The sequence below is a fragment of the Malus domestica genome, chromosome 13 (assembly GCF_042453785.1).
Source record: "Malus domestica chromosome 13, GDT2T_hap1".
In the NCBI taxonomy this organism is placed as follows: domain Eukaryota; kingdom Viridiplantae; phylum Streptophyta; class Magnoliopsida; order Rosales; family Rosaceae; genus Malus; species Malus domestica.
The window spans coordinates 17325259-17345114 of NC_091673.1; the positions used below are offsets into that span (position 1 = coordinate 17325259).

Consider the following 19856-nt stretch of genomic DNA (forward strand, 5'->3'; position numbering starts at 1 on the left):
GTTTTGTCTCCTTTTGTAGTAATACCGTACCGAGGACATGATACCGTTAATCTGACCGCTGCAATTTCATGTTTTCAAGATTTCTGTCCCTATTTATTGAATTCCCCATCTTTTCAAATTATAGTCTACGCTCCTTGTAAAGAAGTCGAGTCCATCTTTAAGTATTACAATGACAAGGAGCACGACCATGAGCATGATTATGAAGCAGACACATTTCGAGGCACCTGTGGAGGTTTTTTTCTCTGCGCTCTAGGCATAGTTATACCAAAAAAATAGGAGAAAATTTGTCTTGTAACCGAGACGCCATTTTAGTGGCACTATCACCTCAATACTATCTATTACCTAGTTATTGCATGTATGTATTCTTTGGGTGGTGGTGCTGTTTTTTCTCGATTACAAGATAGGGCTTCTCCTTCTAAATAGCTTATACTAGCACATATACCAGCGCTCTGCTACGGGTTTGAAACCGTAATCACAATTTAACACACCTATCTCAAGTAATTGGACTAATTAACCTTTACAACAATGATTAGCAACTAAAATTGGTCCACAAATTAACAAAAAGACCCAAGTGAAAATCTGAACACTCTTAGCAGATACGTACGTATACATACATGGCAGATCCATAAATTTTATCATGAGTTCAGGTGTAAACAACTTGATTGTGGGGTATATGAGGTTTAGCAGCACCACTTCCAAAACCTACACAAATCGTTTACAGAGCAGGAGGTTATGAGAACACATCATCTAAAGCTTAAAGTTGTTTCTCAAAGCTAGTTATAGAATACAGTAGTGTAATCAACTCCTCTGGATATGGTGTCAAAAAAGGATTTTTCCTGCCTGCTGTTAACATCCTTATGCATGGATAATGCTGCTTGGTTAACAACTCGCCTCCTCTGCTTCTTCAAAGCTCAAAACTTTCACACTCAATGGATCAAATAAGCCTTGTTTTTAATACCCCTTTGGAGTTTGATCTTTAAGTTTGTTAAATTTTTTATTTATTTTTTGTCCGATTTGAATTTGTGGGTTTTGTCACCCAATCTCAAAAGCCTATAGTTTTATATATGTCAGTAATAATCCACAACTTCTCAATTTTTTTCCAACCAAAAATAAATATCTCAACAAATCAGTGCTTCATTTGGTATTCTTCTTTATAGTTCCATCACTTTGGTTTGTTCCATGTTCTTAGGTCCTTGATGACAACGACCTCACTCAGTCACACACTCGCTTATATTTTCTAATCCCCATAAATCAACAACTCAATTACTTCTTCTAATCCCAATTCTTCTATCATATAATTACCATTAATAATACATATCTGAAATCGTTCTATGTGATAGAATTGAGTAAGAATAAAAACTCAAATTCCAGAAATAACGAAAATGCAAACTTCATATGGAAATGGAAGGTTTACATGCAGATGGTCAACCAAGGATGCTTTTGCCCAAGCAATCTAATCAGTTCTCTCGGCCTTAAGCAGAGCAGCCTCCTTGGATTTAGTAAGCCGGTCAAGTGTTGTGTTGTCATCCTGCAGCTTGGTTACCTAAGAAAACAATACATCCATAAGGTATACAACAATTTAACTCATTATAATTATTAATTCATGTAAATAAATGAGTTGATAGATCCGTTAACAGTATAGAAACCAAATACATATTGAATACTCTATACCTCACATGTACAGACCAATTATGGAAGCCAAAATAGACACTTAAAACTAATACAAAAATACTACATAAAGTTTTTTTCAACCTATTTGTCTTAAAACAAAATTAAAGGGGTCATATTATAGAACAAAAGTATACCTTCTGCAGCAAGCTTCAGCTGTGTCTCTAGTGGAGCAATGATGGACTCAACGGGTGGCATTTCTTCATCTTTCTGTGCAGCGTGAACTCTTCAAAGTGTGGCTTCTGCTGCAATATTTTGATACAAAACAAAACCCCCATAATCAGATTAATTAGGGTTTTTTCTTCATAGTTTCTATGTTCTTCAAAAGATATATGATGTAAAATATACTCGAGTATTATCACTGTATAAAAATGAATTAAGAAATATACTTGGTAATTAGCATACTTGATTGAAAATGAACTGACTGTTAACAGTAAATTCATAAGAACTTACCATGTACTTGAGCATTATTCAACATTCCATTAAGCACAAACAAAATTTAATCTACACGTAGATGAGATAATACAGGTTTTGGTGTTAAGCCAAATGCAAGAAGTCAGATAAGTGAAGAAATAAGAACCTTGACAGCTCATCATTTCTTATACTTTGGACTCAGTGTTGGAAACTTGTCTACCAGGCATAACATTTGAAACATTATTTATTCATATGAATGTGAGAATGATTACTTTCAATGGCATTCCATCTAGAAATGTAAAGGGAAGCTGTAATCAAATTCATCTATACTTCACCGTGTCCATGACTTGCGAATTTTCTAAACGACACAATAAATAACAGAGATTAGTGAGAGTTGAATCCAATGAATCAGTAGTGTAAAACTGACGAAATGCTTACAAAGTTAACTCCAATTGTGTTGATGTAGCTGACACACCCCGACCTAAAATCAAGGCATGCTGGCCGTCACGTGAGGGTGACGTAGCCATGTGCGCAGTGCAGAAGTGATTATGATATAAAAATGTGAGTAAATAAAAACCAAGCTAACTAATTTACACTACACGAATAAATAGGTGCGAGTGACGAGATTTAAGTGTAAACACACATAATCAGAGCATAGGTAGCCTAAGTGCAATCCAGTAGGACAGATACTAATTATACAATACCAGAAGGATGGTCCTACATTAGTTACAGTATGTCAGAACCGCCACAACCTCATCGCAAGCCACCAACAAGCACGCCTACCTAAAACCTGGAGGGGCGCAAAACAGAAAATGTGAGTGGGCAAAAATAAAGCTTTAAAAAAAAAACACTTCTCTTTCCAAAAGTAATAACCTCTCGCCGTAAAACCTATATAATTTCCCAGAAAATAGAATACTTATCTATGTCGAAACCATGCTTGAAATAGCCACATCCACATGTATGTCATGCCAAATATCTCAACATAATGAATTAAGTAAACCAGGTGAAGTAAATCAATGAAAAGTAATATGTCAACCGGATCCACCTATTGTGGCCTGTACGACTAAACCTATAGCTCATCAAATGCTTGCACACGAGCAGGAACCACCTAAAGTGGTCTGTACGACAAGACTGGGTGTAAATAATTATGCTTAAGTGCTACGATCACATGAAGACTGTGCGAATAATCGCAGGTCACCTATGAGTCGGAACCACCTATAGTGGTCTGTACGACATGACTGTGCACCAAACTTGGATCCAAGGTGAGCATGCGGTGTGGGAGGTGAACATCATGTGAATGACTGTGCCCTAGCCACGGGTGGGAACACTAACACCGGGGTGCAGGTTTATGAGCTCTAAATGCATCTATGTGTAACCATCATAATGCAACTCATAATCATTAATACCTATACTCACCTGGAACTTACCTATGCGTCCGCAACGTCAACAATATTATACACAACTATTAGAAGCATATTCTAAGATACAAAGTATTCGATATGGCATTTAAATCATAAAATCATTTAAATCAACTTTTATGGGAAAAATGTAAAGCATATATATATATATACTGAAAACCAAAAGCCCACTCACTGGTATGTGGCATGGTCGTAACCCCCGAGTCTCGCCTGACTGCGCTCGTCCTCAGGAAACTTCTCACCTATATGTGAAACAACTATTTTAACGTTATTTTAAGCACATAACCAAACTATGTAATAACTTCTCATACGTTGCTCAATTGGGGTGGCATGGTCGTAACCCCCGAGTCTCGCCTTCTATTGACTGACATCTCTTTTAACTATTTTAACCTTCAATTGGGGTGGCATGGTTGCATCCCGTGGGGGTTGAATACAGTTCCTATAAGGTGTTGTCTTTGGGTCATCTCTTTAACTGACATCTGTTTTCTTTCATGTCTTTTCAGCACACTCGGTTTCAACCCTCGATCCATAAATTTGTTTACAGTTGATCCTCCATCCGAAGTATGTACATACCTGAAAGCCTCATAAATTTGTTTTACAGTTGATCCTCCTTTAGTTGACTCACACCCTGACCATTCTGTCCATCAGTGTGTTCGATTATCGTTGTAGTAAGCAATTATTTGGTGTTGTGCAGAAACAGAGTGATTATGAAGTGGAATCCAGCGATCATGTTAATGGAGAGTCGGCCAAGCAAGCAGTTTTTCTTGATCCGTAGCTGTGATACATAACGATGCTGCAAGAGACGCAGAGGCTTTCTGGAGGACGTGTAAATACGTGAAATAGTAGCAAAGATGTATTCTTGTCATTCTTTTCTGTTGATATGTTTGCAACACTAGTACCTCTTATACGAAAATGTATTCCAAAATCCAAATCTCCAATGTAATCTATACTGCCTATTAACACACAAGTCTTTTTCTCACCAAGTTTTGTCTCCTTGTGTAGTAATACCGTACCGAGGACATGGTACCGTTAATCTGACCGCTGCAATTTCATGTTTTCAAAATTTCTGTCCCTATTTATTGAATTCCCCATCTTTTCAAATTGTAGTCTACGCTCCTTGTAAAGAAGTCGAGTCCATCTTTAAGTATTACAATGACAAGGAGCACGACCATGAGCATGATTATGAAGCAGACACTCCATAGATGATAAAACTAGTAATGAATATTTATATGTTTGCACCAACTATGAAGGTAATTTCGAGGCACCTGTGGAGGTTTTTTTCTCTGCGCTCTAGGCATAGTTATACCAAAAAAATAGGAGAAAATTTGTCTTGTAACCGAGACGCCATTTTAGTGGCACTATCACCTCAATACTATCTATTACCAAGTTATTGCATGTATGTATTCTTTGGGTGGTGGTGCTGTTTTTTCTCGATTACAAGATAGGGCTTCTCCTTCTAAATAGCTTATACTAGCACATATACCAGCGCTCTGCTACGGGTTTGAAATTGTAATCACAATTTAACACACCTATCTCAAGTAATTGGACTAATTAACCTTTACAACAATGATTAGCAACTAAAATTGGTCCACAAATTAATAAAAAGACCCAAGTGAAAATCTGAACACTCTTAGCAGATACGTACGTATACATACATGGCAGATCCATAAATTTTATCATGAGTTCAGGTGTAAACAACTTGATTGTGGGGTATATGAGGTTTAGCAGCACCACTTCCAAAACCTACACAAATCGTTTACAGAGCAGGAGGTGACGCAGCGAGAAGATAAACAATGAGATCCTTACGTTCACCCTTAAAGATTCATCTGGAATCCACCAGAAAATGAGAGAATTCTGAAAGATTATTTTGATTAATATGGAATACAAAAGAGATATCCTTAAGCAACACTTACATTGCCTATTTATTCTATTTGTGATATACCAGATTAATTGTACATATTGAATACTATTAATCATAGTGGATAACTCATGACCTCTTGGTCTTCTCCTTGCGCCTATCAAGCTGTGCTTCAAATTCCTCCGCTAAACGTTCTACGTCAGACTCTCCACTTCGAAAGAACTCGTCCCTGAGTCATCTTCAGGATAAAGCGCTCCATCTTCATGATATTCAAACAAATCTGTAACATTAAAAGTGCTCGAAATTCCCATAGATGTAGGCAGGTCCACAATATAAGCATTATCATTGATCTTCTTTAAAATCTTATACGGTCCATACTTGCGCGGCTTCAGCTTACTGTAAGTTCCATCAGGGAATCGCTCTTTTCTGAGATACACCATCACATAATCTCCCTCATTGAAAGCTTTAGCACGCCTATGCTTGTCTACAACAGCTTTGTACCTAGCATTAGTTTTGTTCAGCTTATCTCGCACTTCCTCTTTAACCTCCATAATGTCTTTAGCCATATGTTGAGCGCCTACACTAACCCCATGGGCTTTGGGAAGTTTTACCAAGTCAACGACATGCTTAGGAACTGAAGTATAGACCAAAGAGAAAGGAGACTTCCCTGTTGCACTATGAACGGCGCTGTTGTAAGCAAACTCCACTTGAGGCAAGGCAATATCCCACTTTTTTGATTTATCAACACAAACACTTCGAACCATGTTGCCAAGTGTTCTATTAGTCACCTCTGTCTGGCCATCGGTTTGTGGATGCGCTGTACTACTATGTTTCAAAGTAGTACCAAAGAGCTTCCATAGGGTAATCCAAAAGTGACTGAGAAATTTGGTGTCACGATCAGACGTAATAGTTTTAGGTACACCATGCAATCGCACAACCTCCCTGAAAAACAGTTTGGCTATGTGAGTAGCGTCAGAAGTCTTTCTACAAGCTATAAAGTGTGCCATCTTAGAGAACCTGTCAACCACAACAAACACAGAATCGACCCCACTTTGGGTTCGAGGAAGTCCCAACACAAAGTCCATGGACAAATCTTGCCAAATGTCGGTAGGAACCGGTAAAGGCATATAAAGACCAGTATTTTGTGCTTGACCTTTTGACACCTGACAAACATAACACCTTTTCACGATTTTGCCAGCATCTTTCTTCAACTGAGGCCAAAAATAATGTTCCTCAATTCCTGCAATGGTTTTGTCTCTGCCTAAATGCCCACTCAAACCACCTCCATGAATATCTCGAATAAGCTTCTCTCGTAAAGATGAACTAGGAATGCACAGCCTGTTGCCTTTAAACAAATACCCATCTCTAATGTGGTAATCTGAAACAGGTTGATTCTGAACACACTTTGCCCAAACTTCTTTGAAATCAAAATCAGCTTCATATAACTCTTTCAAAAACTCAAACCCCATAATCTCTTGTGCTAAAGTAATCAACAAGTTGGCTCTCCGACTCAAAGCATCAGCAACACGATTGAGAGATCCAGATTTATGCTTAATCACAAAAGGAAACTTTTCAAGGAAAGTGGCCCATCGTACATGCATTTTACTCACACTCTTCTGGTTGTTGATGAACTTCAAAGCTTGATGATCAGTATAAAGGATGAATTCTCGTTGCACTAGATAATGCTCCCATTGCTTCAAAGCATGCACGACCGCATAAAATTCCTGATCATAAGTACTCCACTTTTTATGGGCTTCACTCAACTTTTCACTGAAGAATGCCACTGGTCTTTTTTCTTGAGACAACACAGCTCCCACACCCAATCCGCTTGCATCACATTCGACCTCGAATATCTTCTCGAAATTGGGAAGGGCTAAAACCGGTGCAGTGCTAAGCTTTTCTTTAATCAACGCAAAACTCTTGTCTTGTGCTTCACCCCATTGAAACTTTCCTTGCTTGAGACACTCAGTAATAGGAGCTGTAATGGTACTAAAGTTTCGTACAAAACGTCTGTAAAAAGTAGCAAGCCCATGGAAACTACGCAACTCACTTACGGTTTTTGGAGTAGGCCATTCTCTGATTGCACGTACCTTGTCTTGATCCACATGAATTCCATCTTCTCTAACAATATAACCCAAAAACAGCAACTTACTTGTAAGGAATGTGCACTTCTTCAAATTAATATAAAGTTTATTCTTTTCCAGAACATCCATAACTTGTCTCAAGTGCACTAAATGCTTTTCTTTGGTTTTACTATAAATCAGGATATCATCAAAATACACAACAACAAATGACCCAGTAAAAGGACGCAAAACCTGGTTCATAAGTCGCATGAAAGTACTTGGTGCATTTGATAATCCGAATGGCATTACCAGCCATTCATACAGACCATCCTTGCTTTTAAAGGCCGTCTTCCATTCATCTCCTGGTTTAATTCGAATCTGATGATAGCCACTGCGCAAATCAATTTTCGAAAACACCTTAGAACCCTCAAGAACATCCAGCATATCCTCCAACCGTGGAATTGGAAACCTATACTTGATGGTGATCTTATTAATGGCTCTACTATCAACACACATATGCCAAGTGTTATCATTTTTTGGCACTAACAAGACGGGAACTGCACAAGGACTCATACTTTCACGAATAAATCCCTTTTTCAGCAGCTCTTCAATCTTCTCCTTCAAGATTGCATTTTCTTTCGGACTCATCCGATAATGGGGTAGGTTAGGAAGGCTTGCTCCAGGGACTAAATCAATCTGATGTTGAATATCTCCCATAGGAGGAAGTTGTTCCGGTAAATCTTCAGAAATCAAATCTTCAAACTTTCTCAAAATTTCCTGCACTTCTTCAGGAATGTGGCTTGCAGCAACATCTGTCACCATGAGATCCTTAAGTACAACTGGATACATGCACCAAACTTCTTTAATAATGTCTTCAAACTCGTGGCTATTCCTGGAGATAGCTAGAAAATTTGAACTCCCAACTTGTGTTTTTTTTAATTTTCCAGATTGATTAACAGGAGCAAGAGCAATTTTGCGAGAGCCCCACTCAAAGATAAATACATTATCAAGACCTTTGTGGGTAGCATCAACATCAAACTGCCATGGCCTTCCCAGTAATACATGGCTGGCATCCATGTCAATTACATCACACCAAATCTCATGTTTGTAATGCTTACCGATAGAAAGAGGAATCTTGCATACTTCTGTCACTTTCACCGATGGTCCTTTCTTCACCCAACCCAATATATAAGGATTTGTACGTTTCTCTGTCGGAAGTTTTAAGTAATCAACCAGCTTTTGTGACACAAAATTCTCACAGCTTCCACTGTCCACAATCAGTGTACACACATTGTTGTCAACAGAACATAAGGAGCGAAATCTATGATTTCTCTGCCCTTCTTGTTTAGGCGAAATGAGAGCTCGTTGTAGCACCATGTTGAGTACTTCATCCTCTTCAATAGAAATACGATTCATCATCAAATTCACAACCTTATTATTATCTTCATATGCAAACTGAGCCCCATCATAATCATCAGTATAATTTCCTCCGTGATCATCAGCTTCTTCGGTTCATTCTACAAGGTTTGCTTGCTTCCGCTTCGGACAGTTATTGGATTTGTGGCCATGCTGGAAACATCTATAACAGACATCACTGGTTGCTCTAGCATACGGACCAAGGCTTGGCCTTTGATTTCGATTCTGATTTATGTCAGTGTCCCGATTGCTCTCTCCTCTGTAATTCTGCCCTTTATAATTATTTCCTTGGATCGGCTGAACATCTTTCTTCTCCTTGTTAGGAATATAAGAATCTGCTGCCCTCCTATGGTAATTATTATTATTGCCATAGCTCGATTTCTTCTCTTTTTGTTCACGATCTTTCAGTTCTTTCTCTAACTGTTGTGCCTTCATAGCCATATTTTGAGCCTCATGGACATCCCAGAAAACTTGTAACCCAATTTTATCCTGTATTGACGTCGTCAATCCATTGACATACCTTGACACCGTCTGCCCCTGAGTCTCATTCAAAGAATTTCTCTCTGCCAACCGTAGAAATTCGTCAGTATAATCCTCGACTGTTCTGCTACCTTGGGTACAATTATGGTAAAGGCGATAGAGATGCTGCTCGTAGTCTACTGGAAGGAAACGGTCCATCATCATTCATCCTACGCCATGTTCTGATCGGTTGTTTGGCCTGCCTCTGTCGCGACTTCTGCAAATTATCCCACCATACAGTTGCACTTCCCTTCAAGCGAAAAGCCGCTATCTTAGCCATCTTTTCCTCCAGTACCGACATAATCTCAAAGAATCTCTCTACCTCCACGAGCCAGTCTAAAAATCCTTCAATGGATAGATGACCATTAAAATAAGGAATGTCGGCCTTCATTCGGTAATCTTCAATGGGTTGTCGGTTATTTTGATTAGCAGCATATGGGTTCTCGGGCTGGTCAATCTCCTCCTCAGAATCTGATTCACTAGCTTCCTGTTGACGATGACCATTGCGGTTGACTCTACCACCACCAAGTCGGTTTTCTCGTTCGTTTTGTAGATTGTTGTGGTTTCCTATGTTGAGAAGCAATTGCCTAATCTCTTCAACGCTCGCAGCAAGGGTGTCAAACTCTCTCCTGGAAACTGGTTCCCCGCCAGGACGAGTCCTATCATTCGTCGGGTCATTCGCCATCGAGCCAAGGCAAACCTGCTCTGATGCCAACTGACGCAGCAAGAAGATAAACAATGATTAGCAACTAAAATTGGTCCACAAATTAATAAAAAGACCCAAGTGAAAATCTGAACACTCTTAGCAGATACGTACGTATACATACATGGCAGATCCATAAATTTTATCATGAGTTCAGGTGTAAACAACTTGATTGTGGGGTATATGAGGTTTAGCAGCACCACTTCCAAAACCTACACAAATCGTTTACAGAGCAGGAGGTGACGCAGCGAGAAGATAAACAATGAGATCCTTACGTTCACCCTTAAAGATTCATCTGGAATCCACCAGAAAATGAGAGAATTCTGAAAGATTATTTTGATTAATATGGAATACAAAAGAGATATCCTTAAGCAACACTTACATTGCCTATTTATTCTATTTGTGATATACCAGATTAATTGTACATATTGAATACTATTAATACTTGGGAGCAGCCTCTCCATAAATGGGGGTAAGGCTAGCCGACATTCACCTCTCCCAGACCCTGCGTAAAGTGGGAGCCTTGTACACTGGGTACGACATTTTAACGTTATTTTAAGCACATAACCAAACTATGTAATAACTTCTCATACGTTGCTCAATTGGGGTATTTGAATATACCATCGTGGCCTACTCAACACCACGAACATCCCCATACTTTTAGAAAATTTTTCTAAGTTCCCATGCGCCCTCACACGCCGGCCAAGGCATGGCCACACACGTCGCCCACGTGCAGGCATGTGCCTGGCACACTGATGGATTCCCTAACAGCGTTAGGGAATATTCCGTTAAATAACAACATATTCCATCTAATTTACCTGATGTCGTTAGCATATTCCGTCAAAGTTGACGGAATATTCTCCTTCTCATTCCTTGGTTCACCGGAGTCTGGGGCCGGTCACCGCTGCACTCGCCGATTTCTGGAAAAACTTCAAACCTTAATATCTTACTCATTTCAACACCAAATTTCATGAAATTTGTACCAAAATGAAGCTCTCAATAAGGAGAAAATGATATTACCACTTTGGAGTCCTAAAACCAAAGGAATTTGGTCGGAAAAATCTTAATAGCTCGGCCAACCCTGCAACTCGACAAACTCGAGTGTCTCGACGTCCAAAATCTTCCAAAATTCCTCTATAAGTTTCATGAAGAGGTTTTAAGACCTCCTAGAACTTCAAAACTCCACGAAACACTCGCAATCACCACAGAGCAATTTGCACCCCTTGCCGGAGCTCGAGTAACTTGAGTTCTACAAGTCCTGGTATGGCTCGACTCCTGAGCTTGCAAGGAGTCCAAAAACCACCTAATCTAACTCGATTCGTGAGTGTTGAAGCTAGATGAGGAGATGACTGTACGGTTTGTACGGACAAATGAAAAATCGAGAGAGAGAGAAGGAGAGAAAGAGGGTTGCATGTGTGAGTGTGTATGTGTGGTGATCTGGATTGGGTACCATTTAAAAATCCCTAAGCTCTAATAGGGCTATCCCTTAAAGACTAAAAATTCATCCCAACTAACCCTAAATTTCTATTGGGTCCAACCAAGTAGGACATAATAAAAGTGGTCCATTATTTAAGCCCTTTTTCCCACTTTCTTAATCCATTTATACAATCACAACCCAAAGCTCAAGGGCAAAATAGTCATTTCCACGCTATCGAGGATAAAATAAATATAAATTTGGGACTGGTCGTCACAATAGCTATCCAAGTATGAATCATCCTATTTTGCGAAAAAACAAAATACATAAATCAGAAAGCACAAATATCAATCACCATAAAATCAATCGCAATGATGGAAAAGAAAATTAAGAAATTCGATAACTAATTGACCGCAACTTACAGCAAACCACATAAGTAAATATCATAACTCAATCGCATTTTGTGGGAAAATATCAAACCCAAACAGAAGTCCACTGCAACTCCGATTTCAATATAATCAAACACAAACAAAATACCAAACTCAACTCCGATTATAAAAAGACTAAACTAAACTTTGAGTGAAACTTTCAATTGAATAACCCAGAATTTAAATTACTTACCTTGAGAAGAGAGGGTTTTGGAGCCTACAAACAAACACCCAAAATTTGAAAAACTGACGAACCCAAAATCACAAAAACACCAAAACTAAAACACAGGATCACATTTTCTTAGCTGCTAAGCAAAAAATTACGAATCCAAAACTAAAATAAAAAAATCTGAAAAACTTACGGCTGGGTGAAGTCCGTACCTTGGATTTTGGTGTCATGGGTCTCATTCCTAAGCAAAAAATTATTGCTGACTTGCATATGGAGCGTCTGCAAACCAAGTGGATGAGATAGTGAGGATGGGAAAAACAACCATTCTGGAGTCCCTAGTGAGGTTTTGCTTTGAAATCGAATTTATCTACACCAAAGAATACCTCTGGAGACGACAATGGACTTGCAAAGGCTTCTGAAGAAGGGTGAGATACGAGTTTTTTCTGGCATGATTGGAAGCATCGACTATATGCATTGGACTTGGAAAAACTGTCCACGTGCATGGCAAGGAGCTTATGGGGACAAAAAAGGAGCCAAAAGTATCATTTTAGAGGTGGTGTCATCATTTGATACATGAATTTGGCATGCTTTTTTCGGTGTTCTGGGAGCTCAAAATGACCTCAATGTCCTTGCTTAATCCCCAATGTTAAACAATGTCCTGCAAGGAAAAGCTCTTCAAGTCACATATACAATCAATGGAACCATACATGCTCAGGGGCATACTACCTAGCAGACGACATATGCCCAATATGGACATCATTTGTCAAAATAGTGTCATGCCACAAAGTGAAAAACAAAAACACTTCGCAAGATGTCAATAGGGGTGTAGGAAAGACGTGGAGCATTGTTTTGGTATCCTCCAAACTCGTTGGGTGATTGTCAGAGGTGCTGCCAGATTGTTTGATTTAAGGTCGCTTTGATCCATCATGATGACGTGTATCATTCTTCACAACATGATTGTGGAAGATGAGTTTGATTATGATGCCATTGATGAATTTGAGCCAGACATGATGAACAATTCCAAAACACAGATATATTGTGCTCATGATGCCACCGAAGAACTTGTGCAACACGAGCTATTAGAAAGGGTTGGACGTTACAATGAAAGACTCATTCAACGATATACTTCACTCCAATCCTCATACTATCACAAAGCCAAGCAAAGTGACTTGATAGAACACTTGTGGTTGTTGAAACAAGCTCAAGAAACTTTAAAAAGAAGAACGCTCTTAGTTTGTTTGGTGTGTTTTTTAAGTTCATTTAGTGTTTTTATGTAATTTTATTTGGTGTATTTTTTAAGTTCATTTAGTGTTTTTTTTTTATTTGGTGTGTTTATGTAATTTTATTTGGTGTGTTTATGTTGTTTGAATAAAGATTATTTTAGTTTAAATAAGTTACCAAATTAAATAAAGATGCTCTTAGTTTAGATAAAGTACTAAATAAAATAAATATGAAATTACATAAAGTACTAAATTCAATAAATACAAAAATGACATAAATTACTAAATTAAATAAATACGAAATTACATTCCAAAGTGATTGGAAAATTATGGGCTCCGATTAGACAACAAATTCCCTAGTCCCACATGAATGGAAAATCATCACCTAACCAATTTGTGGTGCTAGGACCATCTCCACTTGCTCCTTCGTCTCTTGCACGCCTCCTTCGCACCATGTCCGCTTTCTCCGAATTCCAAAAATATTTAGAATTCGGAGATATCACATCTACATGTGTTTTCATAATATCACGATCTTGTTGAGCCCTTCTTTCTTCTTTAAGCATCTCCCTTTCTTGCCTAAGTAGCTCTCTTTCTCTTTCATTAGCTTGAAATAATGTCTCAACAGTTGTAGCTTTTGCCTCATCTCTAGCCTTATAAGCCTCAAATTTAGTAATTTCCCGCGCCAAAGTCAATTCACCTTGGCGAGCAAGTTCTTCCATATATTTTGCATAATCATTCTTAGAAGAACTCCCTCTTCTCTTTGAAGCCTTCTTACCTTAAGGCCTGAGTGGATAACAGGTTGACCCCGACACTTGTTCAGGGGTTGCTTCTGGCACTTGTTCTGTGTCGCTTTCATGAACATGCAAGTCGTGATCTGGCGTAAAGTGTAGATGGGTGTTGTTCATGACAACTTCTGAACCGACATGCATAACTCTGAATTTGGGACAATCTTTGACAATATTCCAACATTCCCACCAATTGAATAATTTGTTTTTGACATTGTACCAAGCTTGTGCTTGAAGTGTCTACAAAATACGGGAGAAGAAAAAATTATAATCAAAGTAGCTAATGTAAATTTGGGTATAGTACAAACAAATAAATAATATATTGTTACCTGATTTGCATAATTTTCTCCACTTTGAATATTAGTACTAGATTGTGCCAAGGTGATTGTCCAATGAGTAAGCGATTGGCTGAGTATTCTCCAACAACTTAAGAGCGATTGTTCCGTTCTTTTGCCACCAATTTTCTCAAGAAAAAGGGAATGAATATTGCTCCACATTTCTTGCAATTGCATCTCATGACCCGTAATCGGATCATGAGTAAATTCAACTCAGCTAGAACACAATGCAACATCTTCAATAAGCGTCCAATTCGTATTTGCATCATTGGCCATTTTTTGGAAACAAAAGTATATAGAAAATTTGAGAGAAAGATTGGAATGTGATTGAAAGTATTTGAGAAAATATGAAAGTGTGGTGTAAGGTGGAAGATAATGATAAGGTATTTATAGAAAAATAAAATAATTTTTTAATTAAAATTTTTTTTTTGGATTTTTTATTAACTTAATTAATTTGTATTGTTGGATTACACAAAATTTGAAATCCAACCCTCCAGATTGTCACACGTGGCATAACGGTAACATATCAGTTTTTTTTTCTTTTTTTAAATTTTTAAAGTTGAAAAACTTGGACCATTGATCTAGATTCGAAGGGCTCAGATCGTGCCATGTCATCTAGTCTTTAGGGAGTTTTGAAACTTTTTTTTACCGTTGGAAATTGAACGGTCCAAAAAAAAAAATTGTTGAAATCCAACGGCCGGGAGGGTGCCACGTTGCACCCAGCAACTGTTATAGACAACATGTCCAGAGCGGGCCCCATCGCCTACAAATCTTATCAGTGACGCACCCCTACGTGCGCTTATGTTGAATGTGCCTGACGCAAAATTTTTAATAATGTGGCTAACGTCAGCCTTGCATCATCCCTCTCTCAAGCGCTCGGGTCTTGGATTTGCGCCTGAGATCTCCCTCAGGCTCCCCCTTAGCCCAATAGTGTGAATGGGTTGGAGCTGCTTAGGCTGGCAATTTGGGTTGTTGGAGGCACCGGTCCCCTTACCGTTTAACCACGCTGGACTTGCTCTTATATGATGGTAGCTGTGCACAGTTAGTGCAACAAGGTGGCTCATTCTAACTGATTTATTCTTTCCTGCTCCATATGCCAAGGAATTAGCTAGGAATGTTGAATGTAGGGGTGGGTTCAAAAAACTGAAAACCGAAAAAAACCGAAAACCAAACCGAACCGAAACCGAAAAAAACCGAAAACCGAACCGAACGAAAAAACCGAACCGAATTGAAAAAACCGAACCGAACCGAATTCTTTTGGTTTGGTTCGGTTTTAGTGCTCTAGAAACCGAACTAAACCGAACCGAACCGAATTAATTAAATTAAATTTTTTATTTAATTATTTGTTTTGGGTATTATTTTCTAAACCCAATTTGTAAGTTAAAATGTGCTAAACCCAATGTGTTGCCAAACTTTAAGCTCAAAATATTTAAAAAAGGCCTATAAAAACTCTAAACCCTAACCTATTATTTATCCCCCATATAAGGTTCTGGAACCAAACCTCCTCCAGAAGTACCTACATCCATCTCCATAGCACTGCCTACTTCTGCCCCATCTTTATTTTCCAAATCTACTCTCATATAACATGTAACAGAATCCATAAACATTTATTTCGGGTAGATTACTTGGGTAATTTGTGATGGAAAAGAATCTAACACACACTAAATAAATCCACCCACGCATTATTTTTACTAATCAAGTTGTCAACATGCAATTACAAGCAAACAACCTTGATCTTTGAACAACATCATACAATTTAACTTTTCTAAGTCATTTGTACGATTTTTGTGTTGTGAGGTTGTTAGTTTGGACTTTGGAAGACTTGATTGATGATTTTAGTTCAATTTTAAATGTTTATTTTCATTGTCTTTGATTCTAGTTAGAATGCTTATGTTATGATTGTGTTGGATATGTTAAAATTTAAAATTTCAATGTTTTTCATTTTATGAAAAAAAAAAAAAAAAAACCGAAACCGAACCGGAAAAAACCGAACCGAAAAAACTCGAAAAAAAAATGAACCGAACCGAACCGAACCGAAATTTCGGTTTGGTTTCGGTTTTGGCAAAAAACCGAACCGATTTAAACCGAACCCACCCCTAGTTGAATGCATAGAAGTTGCTAATGCAACCATTGTATATGTATTTTGGTTCATAATCAAACACTAACAAGAAGATCAAACTCTAAGCTTTTGGAGATGTAGTTTGTTCTTACTTCTTGATATCAAAGTTTGAGCACCTTGGTTTCTTTTTATTATGTAATGGTGCCCTAGTGGGGGAAGCTCTTTAAGCGGTGTATAGTTTGGCACCTCATGACTTATTTACTTTCCTAGTGACACTTGATCACGTCTGTTAGAAAGAGAAAAAAAAAAACTTACGTGAAAAACACATTGTGTAACTGGAATCATATGACTAGAGACGTGAATACAAAGAAATATACTTCTCTTGAAGGAATGTCTCATGGGAAGGATTTCTCATAGGGCCACGACTCCCTTTCAGTTAGGGAAAGATGTTGTGGATGCAAATTTCTTTCTCCTTGTTCTTGGACAAAATTGCACCTACAAAACAAATAACACCTTAGGTCAAGGCCAAGAGCCTCACGCGCCCACGATGAATTTTGGGGGAGGGGCTTTGGCCGAAGAACTTCTGATGCCAAAGTTAGAATTTTGAGGGAAACTTGTTTAGAGAATTTAGAGAATTTAGCAAGAGAATTGGAATTCAGTTTTGGAGAGAATAAGGTAGTATTTATAGGGGTGTGGCTGGCCCCTTTAGGAGGAGGAGGTTCGGCCACTTGGTTAGTATTTTGGGTGGGGTTCATGATTTGTAGCTAATTAGGAATAATTGAATAATAAATCTATTAATTAGCTAATTAATATAATTAAAAAGGAATGATTTGGGGGTTACCTTGTGGAGAGGATTTGATGAGGATGGATGAAATAGGTTTAAAAATAAATACCTATTTGGGCATTTTTGACTTGATTGAGGGATGATTATCCACTGCTCGTGCGTAGGAATTCCGGTGTGCCTCGTGGGTAATTTTGTCATTTTTACCCAAAAATCCATGTGTCGCCTCTTGATTATTTTTGGCTCCACAAATGCCTCCACACATGTTGGGCTGCTCGTAGGAAAGGGCAATAGGTGTAGAGATCTTCTTGCTTTAGGAAACATAGGATTGTTTCCTATTTTGATGTTGATTCCCTCTTTAATAGGAAATTAGATCCTTCTAGGAAAAAGAAATAAATTTCTCTCAAAGCTTATTTAAGTCCGCCTTAAGTGGGTTATTAAATCAACTTTGGAGAACGATTTATTCTACCCTCCTATTGCAATCTTCTACATCTTGGTTGTGCAAATGACCGTCTTTTGTTGCTTTCTTAGTCTTCTCTGTGTCGTACTGAGGTAAGAAAAAATTAATTTTCCTTGTTTTCTTCTTGGATAGCGTTGTCGAGGGGAAACCGTTGGGGTGGTGCGGCACGTCGGCTGGCAGGGGCCAAGAGTCAGCTCAGCATGGGCCGATGAGGTGTTGTGGTACTACTTGGGTTGGTTGGCTTGGCTAAAGCCAAGGACAGTTTGCATGACTGAGGCTGCAGATTGAGGCGCTATGTCGCAATGCTAGGTGGTGCGAAAATTTACTTAACACACAAATTAAACCCTCTTGTATCAATTGTAGTAAAGAATGTAAGTAGGGATCGTTCTGGACTGGGGATTAGGAGGGCTTGCTAATAACCTCTAAACTGACTTAAAAACAAAAAAAAAACAAAGTTAAAAACACTAAACTAGACTAAAAGAACTCAAAACAAACTCAAAAGACTCAAAACAAGCTAAAAACACCCAAATCTGCCTAAAAACACAAACTGGGCAGATTTGGACTCTAAACACACTTTTGGACGAATTTTGGTTTTAACTTGGTTCGAAACACTTAAAAACACAAACTAAATCAGTTTCTAACTAATATGACTCAACAAGGTAAATGGGGGGTTTGGTTTTGACGAAATTGAAAACAAAACAAGTAAATTAAAGAACTAATGAAATTTGCACGAATTTGGGTAAAACTATGGATGATAGGTTAGCTAGGAGGTTCTTATTCACACATGACACACTTGCAAACAAAACGATGTCTAGTTGCTTTTCAATCAACCATGAATTCTCAATGCCCCAGATTAACTGTGAATTGCACTAATTAACCCTCAGATTTTCCTAATTTCATTGAATTGGATGATTGCATACAACAACCCAAAGCATTCCCCATAAGTTCCCTACATGAATTGCATAATAGAGATACAAGCAAGAATCATTAAGTTCTATGAAAATCATAAGCATTGACGAAACACTTGTAACTATGAATTGCATGAAACTTATGCCAAGAATTTACTTAACACGGTTGTGACGAGCAACCTTCACTACTTGTGAATATAAGTTCATAACGATTAGGTGAAACTCCCTTATATCCTAGCATTAGATTTATGCATGAAAATTAAGCCTGCACTCTCAACCAACACACACAAAACAGTTTTAATTCAAATGGATAAGTAAATTGAATTCACAACTTATGAATCACAACTGAAAGTAATCAAATCATATTGCAAGCATGAACATGGTTTCGAATTCCCCCTAGCTAAGGGGGGGTTTAGTTCCTCATACTCACAAAGCAAAGATAAACAAATTTAGACATTGAAAACAAAAGAATGAAAACACCTAAAAACGCTCCAACAATCCAACTTGAATGACAAGCATGTCCAAGGGTCCTCATTCTTCTCTTTGTTGCGGCACAAGGTGTGGTTTGATGGATGCGTATGGATATATGGAAAGGAATGGCTAAATGTGTTTAGGTTGGATGGAGGTCACAACAAGGAAAAGGAAATGAAAGTGCATGGAATTGTGTTTTTGTTGTGGGAATGTGTAGAATGGTTAAGAAGAAAAGACTCTGCCTTGCGGCAAAATGTGTCTTCCTTCATTCTCCCTAAACTGTCCGTGTGAATGTGTTTTTGGAAAGATCTCCCCCCCTTTGTTATGGTGAAGGGTGGATGTATTTATAGGCTAGGGAGAGGACCACCATCTAATTAAGGTGGTAGTGGTGTATGTTGTGGTAATGAGTGGATGTAATGGGTGTAGTGGGTGAGTGTTTGGTAATGAGTGGATGTAATGGGTGCAGTGGATGGATGTTTGGTAATGAGTGGGTGTAATGGGTGCAGTGGATGGATGTTTGGTAATGAGTGGATGTAATGGGTGTAATGGGTGAGTGTTGTGGTAATGAGTGGATGTAATGGGTGTAGTGGGTGAATGTTTGGTAATGAGTGGATGTAATGGGTGTAGTGGATGGATGTTTGTAGTTGTAGGTCAACACACTTGCACACACACATGCTGATTTCTAGCCTTTAAATCTTCAAAAACGTCCATCCTCATGTCTTCATGCTTGCACTATCCAATCTTAGCCCAAAAATGCTCCAAAATGC

At 38.4% G+C, this 19856-nt stretch overlaps 1 long non-coding RNA gene across 1 annotated transcript; it reads left to right on the forward strand.

Moving 5' to 3' along the window:
* The first annotated feature begins 3943 nt into the window (after positions 1–3943).
* LOC139190381 (uncharacterized) lies at positions 3944–4563 on the forward strand. Its single transcript, XR_011574590.1, has 2 exons — positions 3944–4061; positions 4195–4563. It is a non-coding gene; the product is annotated as an uncharacterized lncRNA (long non-coding RNA).
* Positions 4564–19856: the final 15293 nt, after the last annotated feature.